The sequence below is a fragment of the Mastigoproctus giganteus genome, chromosome 5 (genome assembly GCF_048544385.1).
Source record: "Mastigoproctus giganteus isolate SK-2022 chromosome 5, ASM4854438v1, whole genome shotgun sequence".
Classification (NCBI taxonomy): Eukaryota; Metazoa; Arthropoda; class Arachnida; order Uropygi; family Thelyphonidae; genus Mastigoproctus; species Mastigoproctus giganteus.
This window is the reverse complement of record NC_143579.1, coordinates 222,418,795-222,432,614: the sequence shown is the minus strand read 5'-3', so window position 1 is coordinate 222,432,614 and position 13,820 is coordinate 222,418,795. Positions and strand designations below refer to the sequence as shown.

Sequence of the window (13,820 nt, the reverse complement as noted above, 5' to 3'; positions counted from 1 at the left end):
CATGGATACCTCCCCTAAGTCCAAGGAAGCTCTCATAATTATGGCTAAGGGTTTGCTTACTTCTTTTTCTGCCTCCTTTAATATAACTGGATAGATTCCATCCACTCCAGGTGCCTTTCTTATGTTTATCTTCAACAATTTCTCCTTCACTTTACTCTCAGTTATTACAAGATTATCTAGCTTACTGCCAGAGTTTAATATACCTCTGGTATTCTTCTCCCTGAATAACTCCTCATGTGTGAATGTAGATGCAAAATATTCATTTAGTTTTTAGCTATCTGAGCAGGATCATCAACAGTTGAACCATCGATATCAAGTGGACCAATCTGATTCATCCCCTTCCTTCTAGATTTTACATAAATAAAGAACTCTTTGCTGGTTTTTTTTGCATCCTCTGCTTAAGATTTCTCATAATCTGCCTTTGCCTACCTAACCTCCTTTGTGACTTGGTTACAGACCAGCTCATATCTATTGTAGGCTTCTATGTCACTTGTTAATTTATATGTATCCTGTGCATATTTCTTCTCTGCCACATGTCTAATTAGTTCATTGGACATCCATTCAGGCTTAAATCATGAACAATATTTCTTAGTTTGGTATGAAAAGCATAGTAGCTTCCAAGATTAATTCTTTAAATGCTTCCTATTTTGAATTTGCTGTTGGTAACATCATCAGTTAGTCCCACTGTATAGAATTTAAATACTGTCTGAGACCATCGTAGTCACCTTTCTGAAAGCAAAAATCCTTCCCTTTACCCCTGATGGTAGTTACCTCTTTGAATAAATCCCACCTCAGCACACTGATCACTGCCACCTAGTAGTTCCTTTATCTGCAGATTCTTAATGCATGAAGAATCACTACTGATTATCAGATCAAGAATATGACTCCCTCTAGTTGCCTCCTGAACATGTTGCTGGAGAAACAATCATCCAATAAATCCACAAAAGCCATGCTAGTGTGTGAGTGACCAACCCACAAATTCCAGTCAATATCTGGGAAATTGAAATTCCCCACTATAAGACACTCTGATTTACTGGCCCACTCTATTTCTCTGGACAGCTTTTTATTATACTCATCAAAGTCATTAGGCCTATAACACACTCCTAATCTCAATTTTGCTTTCCTAGTGCAAAATCGAGATTAGGAGTGTCACACCAAACTGTAGTGTCACACCAAACTGTAGCCACTGGTGTCACACCAAACTGTAGTGTCACACAAAACTGTAGCCACTGCTCTGTCCAGCCATGATGATTGGCTGTACATTGGCTGTACTTCCTTGAATTTTATGTGTTTCTTAACCAATAGTATAACCCCTCCTCCCTTCCAATCCTGTCTATCCTTCCTGTACACATTGTAATCCCCAAATTCCAGTTCTGCATTCCTTATATCTGTGTGACAACACACGTCTCTGTTATCTCTACAATATCTGCCTTTGAAGTTTTGACCAACATCTCAAATTCATCAAATTTATTAACCAAACTCCTAGCATTGGTGTACACACAAGTATACCTGCACCTGTTTCTATTCTTAGCTACCCTAACATAGCCCATGCATTTACTTGTTCTGCAATGATTCCCAGCAGTCTCTGGAATCCCCTGCACCTTGTTTTACAGGCTGCTGCTCATTTCAATAGAAGCAGTGCAAGAATCACTTTCACCTCTGCCAGTGGCTACTGTTAATCTATTAGTCCATGTATCCCCCCAAGCTAGCAGTTTCAGCAAATATCCTTGCACCTTTTCTATTTAAGTGTATCCCATCCCCGTAGAAGCAGTCTCTCCTGTTAACAGGCACAGACCAGGCTGAGAAAAATTTTACCCCTTTGTGCCTTGCACAATCTCTTGAGGGCCGAATTGATTGACAAGGCTCTCATCATATACTCCCTCCTATCATATCTGGACAGAATTACAGACACTTTCAAATTCAACCCTACCTCACAGCTTTTTTTCAACATTGACCTGTACTTGTTAAGTAATTCCGCCAGTCTCCTACTCTTAATATCATTAGTGCCAACATATACAACAATATTATTGCCTTTTGTGTACTTAAAAGATGATATCTGCTCTACAACATCATCAACCTTTTCCCCTGCAGATGTATCCCGGTCCTGTTCCACCTATCCTTTTTAATTTAAGATTTTGCAAAATAGGAAAAAAGATTCACACAGGATTCTTACAATACAGCTCTACAGAAGATAAAAAGAAGTTTATACATATACTAGTAATCACAGAATTATGACCACTCCCATCCATAATGGACTATATTTTATAGCTTACAGTATAAAAAAAGATGAACAGCTTCTTACAATAGAGCAGTGGTAATTTTCATCTGGTTGTGCAAGTCAATTTGACTTGCACAATTGGGTCCATTGTTGTTTTCTGTATTTATTAATGATATTGATGATGGTATATCAGGCTTAATGTCCAAGTTTGCAGACGATACGAAGGTTGGTAGGGTTGTTAATGACACTAATGACAGTAAGCTGCTCAAATAGGCTCTAGAAAAGTTGAGCAGGTGGGCTGAGAGGTGGCAACTGAAGTTTAACATTGACAAATGTAAATTACTGCATATGGGAAGCAGTAGCCCCAGAATAACATATCAACTGTGTGGTACTACACTGATGGTGGTAGAGAGTGAAAAGGACTTGGAGGGTAATTGTGCAGGCAGATATGAAGTTTTCTGAGCAGTGCAGATAGTCTGCAAGAGTAGTTCATGGTGTCTTGTCAATAATATGCAAGAATTTTTCTAGCAGGGATAAGGAGGTGATTATCCCCTTGTATAAGGCAATGGTCAGGCCACACCTTGAGTACTGTATACAGGTCTGGAGGTCTCATTTTAAGAATGATATAGAGCTGTTGGAATGAGTACAGAGAAGGGAAACAAGATCAGTGAATGAAACAAAGAGTTGTTCTTATGAAGAAAAGCTTTAGTTTTGCAAATTACAGTGTCTGGAGACTAGGCAACTGCAAGGTGATCTGATTGAGGTGTATAAAGCCCTGAATGGTTTGAGCATGCTCCATGCTGATGGGATTCTTCCTCTTGCTCAGAATAATCACCTGAAAGGGCAGAAATTGAAATTGAGGAAAGACAGTTGTAGGATAGATGTGCAGAAGTTTGCCTTTGCTGGAACAAACTTCCATTTGTCATCGCAGAAGTTGATGGCTTAAATAGATTCCAGGAAGAACTAGACAAATGTTTGGAGCGAGTGGATGGGTGAAATGAGAAGAGTGTGGTTTTTTTTTTGGCCGATGCTATATAAGCTTGCTTTCTTGCATCATGTGCCTTTGCTTTTTTTTTTTGGTAGTTGTTGGCTCATAGGCTTCTGTGGCCATAGTGCACCTCCCAAGTTTTTTCCGTACTTTGATCCAAGCCCGAGGCGGGAATCGAACCCGCAACCTTTGGGTTGCCAGGCAGGCACTTTACCCACCCGGCTAGCCCGGTCGGCTGTGCCTTTGCTAATGCTAATGTTTCAAAAGAGCATGATTGTGGGAGCCAGTGCATCTGATGCTTCCATCCATATTGGAAATGGCATGTTTGTCAGTTGCTTATGGCCCACTGTGGTTAAAGTGTAAAAGAATAGTGTCAAATGTGTCAAACCACCTCCCCCACCAACAGAACTATAAAGGATTACACAAGGTGGATGTCCTTGGCAAATGAAGAGTTCAGTTCATTGTACGGGATCAACAGCAGGTCACTGTGTGACAGTTGACATCGCAATACAATATGGGGAATGCAAAAACAATATCCCAAATGATGATGCACACACACTCGGGCATGTGGGGTTCTACAGCAGACAACCCAAGAGACACCCTATCCTCACCAGTGAATGCTGTTTCTGACAGCCTGCTGGTTAGACACTGGAAGATTGGTAACAAGTCTACTGGTCAGATGAGTCCAAATACCGAGTGCAACATGCTAATGGATGCCTTTGTGTGTGGCTCAAGCAACATGAGCCCATGAACCCACTGAACATGGTCCACTCTCCAGGCAGGTGGCAGTGGTTGTTCAGTATGGACATGTTTTGCTGGCAAGATCTAGGACCCCTGGTGCATATGAATGTTCCACTGGTGAGATCTACTGGCAGCTCTTAGAGAACAATGTGTACCCTGCCAAGTTGCATTTTTGCTTGGACATAGCATTAGCGTTAGCTGAGGCATATGATGCAAGAAAGCAAGCTCTTAGAGAACAATGTGTACCCTGCCAAGTTGCATTTTTGCTTGGACATAGTATTAGCATTAGCTGAGGTATATAATTCAAGAAAGCAAGTTTATACAGAATCAGTCAAAAAAAAAAAAAAAACTTCCCATTTCACCCACCCGGTCACTCCAAATGTTTGTCTAGTTCAGCCTTAAATTTATTTAAACTATCAACTTCCATAACAACAGATGGAAGTCTGTTCCAGCAATCAACTACCCGCTGGCTAAAGGCAAACTCCCGCACATCTATTCTACAACTGTCTTTCCTCAATTTGAATCTATGCCCCCTCAGGTTCTTAATCTGAGTCTGAGCAAGTGGAAGTATCCCATCAGCATTGAGCCTGCTCAAACCATTCATGACCTTATACACCTTGATCAGATCACCTCGCAGGTGCCTAGTCTCCAGCTGCTGCAACTTGCAGAACTTAAGCCTTTCTTTGTAAGCACACCCCTTTTTTGTTCCTCTCATCAATCTTGTTGCCCTTCTCTGTACTCGTTCTAGCACCTCTACATCCACTACGTAAACAACTCTATATAAACAGGATCCAAGAAAATAATACGCCGTATCAACCATCCCAAACTGCACAAGTGATTCAAGAAATACAGTGAAAATATTACCCATCTTGGCCTCCAAATTTGCCTGATATTAATCCAAATGAACACCTTAGAATGGGAGGTGAGGCATATAGATGATACACAACCATTATCTATTCCGACAATGTGGAAAGCTTTGAAGGTTGCATGGCTGCAGATGCTTACAGATATTTTCAGACATCTAGTGGAGTCAGTGCCTAGGCAAATAGTGGCTGTCATCTGTGCACACAGTGGCCCACCACCCTCTTGCTCAGATTATGCACCAGAGAGGCATAAATTCAAACTGAGGAAAGACAGTTGTAGAATAGATGTGCGAAACTTTGCTTTTAGCCAGTGACTGGTATTGCTGGAACAAACGTCCATCGGTTGTTGTGGAAGTTGATAGCTTAAATAAATTCAAGGAAGAAATGGACAAACTTTTGGAGTGAATGGATGGATAAAATGGGAAGGGTTTTTTTTTTTTTGGCTATTGCTGTATAAGCTTGCTTTCTTGCATCACATGCCTCTACTAATGCTAATCTCCTATTCTTAATGTCATTAGTGCTAATGTGTACAACAATATCATCTTTTTGTGCCCTTAAAAGATGATATCTGCTCTATAACATCATTAACTTTTGCCCCTGGCAGACATACCCTGGTGGCGCCTCCGTAGCCAGATGAGCAGGAGCAACAGTGCATAGCACACGCTTCTTGATTAGACTGGGGTTCAAGCCCGTGACCACCATAACGGAGGATGCGGAAAGGTCACGGAATGACCACCGCATATCCCCGGAGCAATATGGCCTTAGATGCTAATGCTCCTAAAAACCAAATAACAAACAACATACCCTGGTCCTATTGCACAATATATTTCTATTTCCCTGACAATAGAGTCACCGACAACAACTAATTCCTGTGGTACCAGCACATTCTGCTTTGGGGATTGCTGCTCTGTTGCCCGATGATCAAGTACAAGCTCTGGCATTGATGTGGGCAAAGAGCTTGATGGGCCTCCCAATTTAAATCTTTCGAGGGCATACACCCTGTTCTTTAAGCTCTCATAAAGGCCCATATCAATGCTGAGTTTGTACGAAACATCCTCATACTCTTTACATCAAGCATGAAGACCTCCATAACAAAATCCCTTCACGTTCCTTATAGTCCACAAACGTCAAAAAAGCAGTACATTTCATAAAGCTGTGATCCAGAGGACAACTGTGAATATAATTAAAAATACTACCTAAACTTATATCCTAAAGTTTATGTTATTGAATATATATATATATATATATATATATATTGCAATATCGAGCTTAGGGTATATGTACAGGAATTCCCTGGTATACAAGTTCCTGCAGTTACGAGGATTTGAAAAATTCAAGAATTAAAGCTTTTTCCCTTGAGAAAATTGACCAAGCACTTGAATATTTTTTGTGAGAACGATCTTCATGATCGTGCAACAAAAGTTAAGTGCAAAGTTAAAGACATAACTAAATGCTATGATCCATTTTATCTGAAAAAATACGCCAAAAAAAAAAAAAAAAAAACCACAAACAACTCTGGATTCATTCTTTATTCTACAACTGAAAAATAATGTATCTTCAATAAACTTTACTTAACCTCGCATTGTGCAACATATTATAATAAAAAATGGGTGTTACTATAGCGTGCAGTCTACCGCATCTATGGGCCGCTATAGTGTGAGAATACACTACAGCGTGCAGACTACTGGCACTATAGCATGCGGTCTACCGAACACTATAGTGGATGCTAAAAATATGACATATGAATAAATATGAAAAATATGAATGTGTTAAAACACAAAATTATGCACTAAATAATTTTTAATAAAGACTAAATATTAGCTTAAATGATATCTTTTATGAATTATACACAAACTGGTTAAATAGTACATTTAAATTAATGACTTACACTTCTTATACTCTTTAACAATATACACTTTGAATATCATTTAAAAATGTCACAAATATATCATTTATATCTTTTCTTAGCACTTTCCAGCAAAAGTGATCAAGGTGAGATTGAAAAGCTTACTGTTAATGCCTCTCATTTTCTTTAGAATACTTGTTTTGGAATCCAACTATGACCATTCAACCATTTACATGTTTGCTCCTATCACTGGATCTGCATAGTTTTCTTGATGGTTCACCATAAAATTGTGGTAACCCATGACATTTAAACTGCTATATGCAGGCCATTCACTGGAATGAATCACTGAACCAGATTCACATTCCCGTTCAATGATGGGGATCAAGGTTCCTCTGTCACACCGTTGCACATAAAAATATCAACAATCAAGGCCTTGCTTGAGACCAAAACCCCAAGGCTCGTCAATTCTTGGTCCATAGTGCCTGTTATTTTGTACAACTGCATTATTATCTTCGGAGAGAGAGAGGAGCTTGGTCACCATTTAGCACACTCTGTAACAACCATCTTACCTCATGCATTGTAAGAAAAAGTCATTCCACACACTTCTCTGCGCATGTTATACCAGTCAGTTATAAAGTGCCGTGTCTATTAGTATTGAGGGCTACAAAATAACTCCTGAAATAAGTACTGAAAGCAATAATAATAATAATGTATTATTCTATTATAAATAAATAATATAAATAAAATATTGAACAATATTAAATAATAATAATATAATAATAATAATATAATAATTATTATTTTATTATTATTATATATAATAATAAAATAAAATAATTAATAATAAAATAATAATTATTATTATTGGTGATGATGCAAAGGCATCATCCAATCGAAAGGTACACACAGATAGTCAAAGGATACATGTTTTACGTACAATATTATACCCAACAGATGTGGTCTGAGAATCGAAATGTCTCTTTGAAAAATTCATTAAGTTCTGAGAGTCCATGCCCATCTAGTAAAATAAAGAATCAGAAATAAAGTTATAATTAAAAGTTTCACCATTATTCTGATTATTGTCATTGTTATTTTTATTATCACTGTCAAATACTTAACATGAAGCATCATTCTGATACAGAACTAACAAAGTGACTCAAGGCTTTATGCTCTTTTTTTCTCTCCTTTATCTCAAAAAATATGGAGGAAACATATTTCTTGTGATGAAGACTGAACTAACAGCATCTGATAAAACTGCATTCTCCCTCTCATGTCCTTGGGAGGATCATACCAATAGTGCCATACTTCACAAGCATGATCAGTTCTGAATGTAAGTATATATACACTTACCTTAATATTGTAAAGTTAATCCTACATTATAACTATCAAAACAAATTATTCTTGTTAAAAAAATTACAGATGGGCTCGTGTTATAGCCTTCATCATAGGTGGCCCTGTTGAAGACCCAAGAATTAATGCTATAACACAAGCCCATCTCCTACCATGGGTTTTCTTTTCTTTTTTTTGGCTAATGCTATATGAGATTGCCTTCTTGCATCATATGCCACTACTAATGCTAATATTTTTTTAATGTGTCATCTACTGTTTTCGTAGTTTTAGCATAGGGTTTTAACTTTTCCCACATAGACATACAATATTATTAATGCAGATTTTAGTTCTTCAGGCATCCAATCTGTTTTGAATATATATAGATCAATAAATATAATTCAGGCTGATTTCTGCTGACAGCGAATGATAACATATTGGTAGATACTGTGGATTGTTTCAACCCCATTGTTTTGAACTGTTTTAAAGTTTTAAACCCACTTTATTCAAACACCATAACTTGCAATAGAATTCAAGATGCCCCCCACCGCAAGTTCTCTATTAAAAACTCTATAAATAAATCTGCCAAAAAGAGTCAAAATCATTGTGAGCTTATTTATGAATATTCATGTATGCCAGTGGGTTATTCCAATGCTTTGAAAATAAAAATAAAAAAAAAAAAAAAAAAAAAAGTGAAGCAATTTCTCCTTATAATGAAGATTGTTCCCAAAAGCTAATTTCAGAAATACAACTATAATCCTACAATTTTTTATTTAGTAATCAGATATTCTCATCAAAGGCCTTTGTAGCCAAGTGGTCAGGGGCGGGAGTGGAGTAGCACATGCTCTTTGAGTAGACAGGGGTTCAAGCCCATGACTGTTAAATACGATCGATCTGCCAAACCGCATTGGACCAGCGTGGCAGATTATGGTCCGTTTCCCTCAACATGAATCATTGTTGTTGTTTGTTATTTGAGCATTAGCAACTAAGGCCATATTGCTCCGGGATATGCGGTGGTCATTCTCTGACCTTTCCGCATTCTCCGTATTTGGTGGTGACGGGCTCGAACCCCATGCTAATCAAGAAGCGTGTGCTACGCACTGCTGCTCCGTCCCATGAATCATTGAGGAGATGTCTATCCTGCAGTGGATTGATAATGGCTGCAGTTTACTCTACTTTACTTAATCAGATATGAAGGAAAACAATTCCACTCTCAATTAGTCTAGCAGTTGATGGGATAATATTATTTTCCGAGATGAGTCAAAATTTAACATAGTATATGTGCAAAAACTAACAGGCGATTGTTGTGGAGATAATTTTAACCCTTTTAAGGGTGCCATTATCAAAAAAAAAGACTGAAAACCACTGAGTTATACTATGGTATCTTCATTTCCAGATTAAGGCACATTCCGATTGACGGTACAGTAAAATAACTCTATTTTATGTTTTTAAAAGCTAAGATTTATAGTATACCTAATGTCCTTGTTCATGAAGTTTATCAAATATTCTATTACTTTTATTTTTATATTAAAAGAGAGAGTGACAAAAATATAATTCCAGGTTCCCCACACGTTAACCCTACAAACTAGCATTTGTCCCCCCACCCACGGTGGTGGAGCTGGTGGTACCACAGGTTTGAGTGAAACGTATCAAACCCGCATCACTGCTAAATATGATTTATTCATTGTTAAAATGATGTACTGTAAACTCCTTTAACCAGTGGTCATGCCATAGTAAAAAGATTTTTTTTTCTCTATTCAGAGGCGGATTTAACAGCGGGTGCACGCCCTGGGCCCCGACTTCCGAAGGGCCCACGCAAAACCCCAACAAATTAGTTGAACATATTAGTTCAACTAATAGTTAAACTAATATGTTCAACTATTAATTCAAAACTTTGTGATTATTATTATGCTATTATTAATTATATTATACATATATTATATTCAAATTTTATTGGAAATAAAACATTAATAGTACATAATATTTTTTATTTATTTAAAAAAATAGTTAACATGTATTTTTATTTTCCCTGTCTCTCTCTTTTTTTTAAGGGGCCCAATATTTTCTTCGGCGCCCGGGGCCTCAACCAACCTTAATCCGCTCCTGTCTCTATTGTAAAAACGATTCTTGGTTCACATATTATTTAGTACCCACTTCGCAAACCATAGAGCCAATCTCCTCCCCACCTCTCCGTTCTACTGTACATGTTTATGATCCTGGGGTGGTTGAACAAACAACTCCCGAGATCTTCTACAGGCATTTTTTGTTATCCTAGCGCTTCTATACATACAACCATTCAGTTGCTTTTTCTTAGGGCAAAGATCTCCACCATACTCAGGTTTCGCAAGCTGACATTAACTGCCTGAAATGAAAAAAATTTAAAAACATTTCAAACTCACCATCGTAATAACTTGCAATCAGACAAAATAATAATAATAATTACTCTCTAACTAGCGACTCAATTTACTAATTAATTAATTTTATAGCATATAAATTTTATATTGTACTGCCCTCTAGTCAAATTTAATTTTTTTAAAATTTTTTTATTTGGAGATCTGAACGAACGAAAATTACTCGAGAAGGACATTACTTGGAAGTACTAAGTTAAATAATAAATGACGGACGTGAAATATTTAATTAATTTATTGCTATGAAGAGGACAACGTGATACACTTTGCACTAGGCTCAAATAGTCCCAGTAACAAAATGAATTTTGCAATGGTTCGAATTTCTGTGTTGAAATCCGTCTTCGGATCTGAGTTCTGTGTAGACTTCTTCTAAACCCAAAACAGAAAAAAGACATTAGTAGAGTGTGTCTTTACCCATGTCTAAAACTAATTTCACATATTTTTAAATTAAAAAAAAAAAATACATTTATCCGCCCTCAACCATTTAATCAAATTCATCCTAGAATTCACTTATTTTAGCCAAATACTCTCAGATTGACCTTGCTGTATTGGCACATCTGCAAATTTATAGATGTGCCGATAACACTGCACCAATAAATCAACACCAAATTCAATTATGCCAAAACCCCACTTCTCAGAAACAACAACGCATTCAAAATTTAAAAAAAAAGTTTTATTTTGTTTCTCAACTGTTTTCAATTGAACAAACACTATGTAACAATCTTTGCTGCAAACTACAATTGAACAGTACATTGCAATTGGCAGAACAGCCACCACATACTGTATATCGAAACCAAATGAATCATCACTATCTATTCCGTTACGATGCGGTGCTGTCAGAATCTAGCGCCCATGTCCCGTGCGCACGTTGAATTCTCCTTTGCGCAGCCGTTCTTCTTTTCTCCGTTGCATTCTGCTGTAGGTTTACAATAGATCACCTTTCCGTCTTCTCCTTAGTGTTTCTCTACTGCGTTTGTCCTATGTAGGGGTCTCCAGTCCTTTAATATTCTTGTCTGTCATTCTCCATCCTATCTATATGTTTTTTCCCCATTCTTCTTTTTCTATAATGTACCGACTCATTAGGTTGCATTTTGCATTGTTTCCTAATTTCCTTACTTTTATCTCTTAATGTTTTATTTATTATTTCTGATATCCTAATGGTATCAGAACAACCACATTCGAATTGTGTAGTATTAACCCCAGGGGCTCACAAGATGTGAGCCCCTGGAGTTAATACTGCACAATTCGAAATTAAAACTCAAATGCACAGCAAATTATGCAAATAATCTGATTATATACTATGCGGAGCTATTCTAGGTTTAAACTAAAAGATATTACTTGGCTAAATGTCTAAGAGTATGAACTCCCCATATTCTAGGTTATTGACAACTGACTGCAAGCTGAGTGCCTCAGGAGTGACGTCACAGCTGGGCAACGTGCTCAGTGGCACACCATTGTTTTTTCTGCCCATTATTATTATTATTATTATATTTAGCCATATGGTGCAAGGAAGCCCGAGGCTTTTGCCGCACCAGCCAAAAAAAAAAAAAAAATTCTGAGTTACCCTGTGCGAGAGAGAGAGAGAGGAACAAGAGTTAGAAGTAGAAGGGAATCACCAAGAAAGAGAAAATAATGATATCCAGCTCAGGACCCTGGGTGTGCCAAGCCCATACCCTACAATGTCTCACTACAGATTTGCGTGTTATACGGGCCGGTAGAAACTATAAAGAAATTTTTCATTTTTTTAATATGGAATTATAATAATACCCCCCCCCCCCAGATTCTAAATAGACCTTCTCAGCCAATTGCAGACTAGTGTGAAAGTCTCGTGAGCCGTTTGTTGTGTGGTGGCCTGTTAATTGAATAGCGCTTATCTAACTTTGGAAGAAGCCTATTTTTCCACTGAGATTTTTGAATCAGTTGAACTGATAATGTAAGAAAACAGGCACACAGGGTCGTATTTTCTATTAGGCACTGTGCCCAGGCCTTAAGAAAAAATATAATTAATACAATTCAGGGATTTTATTCCATCAATAAAACTACGAACTAATTTTTAAACACAGATATATAAGATTGATTCTTAAATTATTTTTCCGTCAATTTTGTTTTGCTATCACTTGAACACTGTAGCTAAACAGCAAATTACGAAAAGGAATAAAAAAATCCGAGTAACTAAATGGAAAATTATGAAAAGGCAATAATAATAATAAAAAAAAAAAAAAATCTATTTTCCGATGCCGGGAATCGAACCCGGGCCTCCTGGGTGAGAGCCAGGTATCCTAACCACTAGACCACGTCGGATGTTGTGACGCATGCTTTCTGGTTACTATAACTGCTTTCTTATAATCAAAAAAAAATTTTTTTTCGTTCGGAAAGTGTCTGTTATTCCCTTTATTAGCTCTTAGTCAGGAATTCATATTCTTTTTTAATTTTTATTATTACCTATTACTCGATGCAGTTAATAATAACTCTACTTAATCTACAAGTAATAATAATGTTAGCTTCCTTTCGTTTGGTTACGTTATTCTTGCCAAATAAGATATCTTACTACTCTGATTCTTGCTGCAGTAGTTTTAGTTTACTCCGGAGGCTCTCGGGTGGGGTGGGCCGGGTGGGGTGGGCCCTTGGGGAACTTGTTTTTTTGGGAGTGCGTGTTATTTTAGTTCATTATTACATCCATTTCAGTCTTTAAAGGTAAGTATACTGGTGGCTAAATTTTACGTTAAATACGTTTATTTGCACATGTTCCCCAAGGAGATGGGCATATTTGTGATATCTTAAGGGTATGAAAAAGTAGAAAAGTTTGGGAACCTCTGGTTTACTCTATTTATTTCATAAATTATAGTTATACTTTATACATATGACCTAGTTTTCGTATGTCTGGTATTCCTTTTCGTCTCTCTCTCTCTCTCTCTCTCTCTCTTTTAGGGAATACTTTACTTTTGATTTTATCTCTAGAGCTTAGCACTTCATTTGTAATTCCCTCTGTCCGGTTTCATCCTAATTATCCTTATTTTGGGGATACATACAGAGGCGGACTGGCCAGAAGACTTACCAGAGAAACCCCGGTGGACCGGAGCCCACTGTGCTTTCAATATTGCACTCTGATCTCCGATATAGCACATGCTTCTTGATTAGACCGGGGTTCGAGCCCGTCACCACCAAATACAAATGCGGAAAGGTCAGGAATGACCACCGCATATCCCGGAGCAATATGGCCTTAGTTACTAATGCTCCTAAAAACCAAATAACTAACTGATCTCCGATACATTCTATTTGTTGACTAATGAAAACTAAATGTACAAAAATCATAACAAAAATATGGATCTTCCTTATTCACAGTAATATATGAGTAAAGTGACCAGACGTCCCAGATTATTATTATTATTATTATTATTATTATTATTATTATTAGCAGTGCTTTTTTTTG

The 13,820-nt window shown here is 37.3% G+C and overlaps 1 non-coding gene across 1 annotated transcript; it reads right to left on the bottom strand.

The window, feature by feature from the left end:
• Window positions 1–12,619: 12,619 nt before the first annotated feature.
• Window positions 12,620–12,691, bottom strand: TRNAE-CUC (transfer RNA glutamic acid (anticodon CUC)). The gene has a single exon. It is a non-coding gene; the product is annotated as a tRNA-Glu (tRNA).
• Between the last annotated feature and the right edge of the window lie 1,129 nt (window positions 12,692–13,820).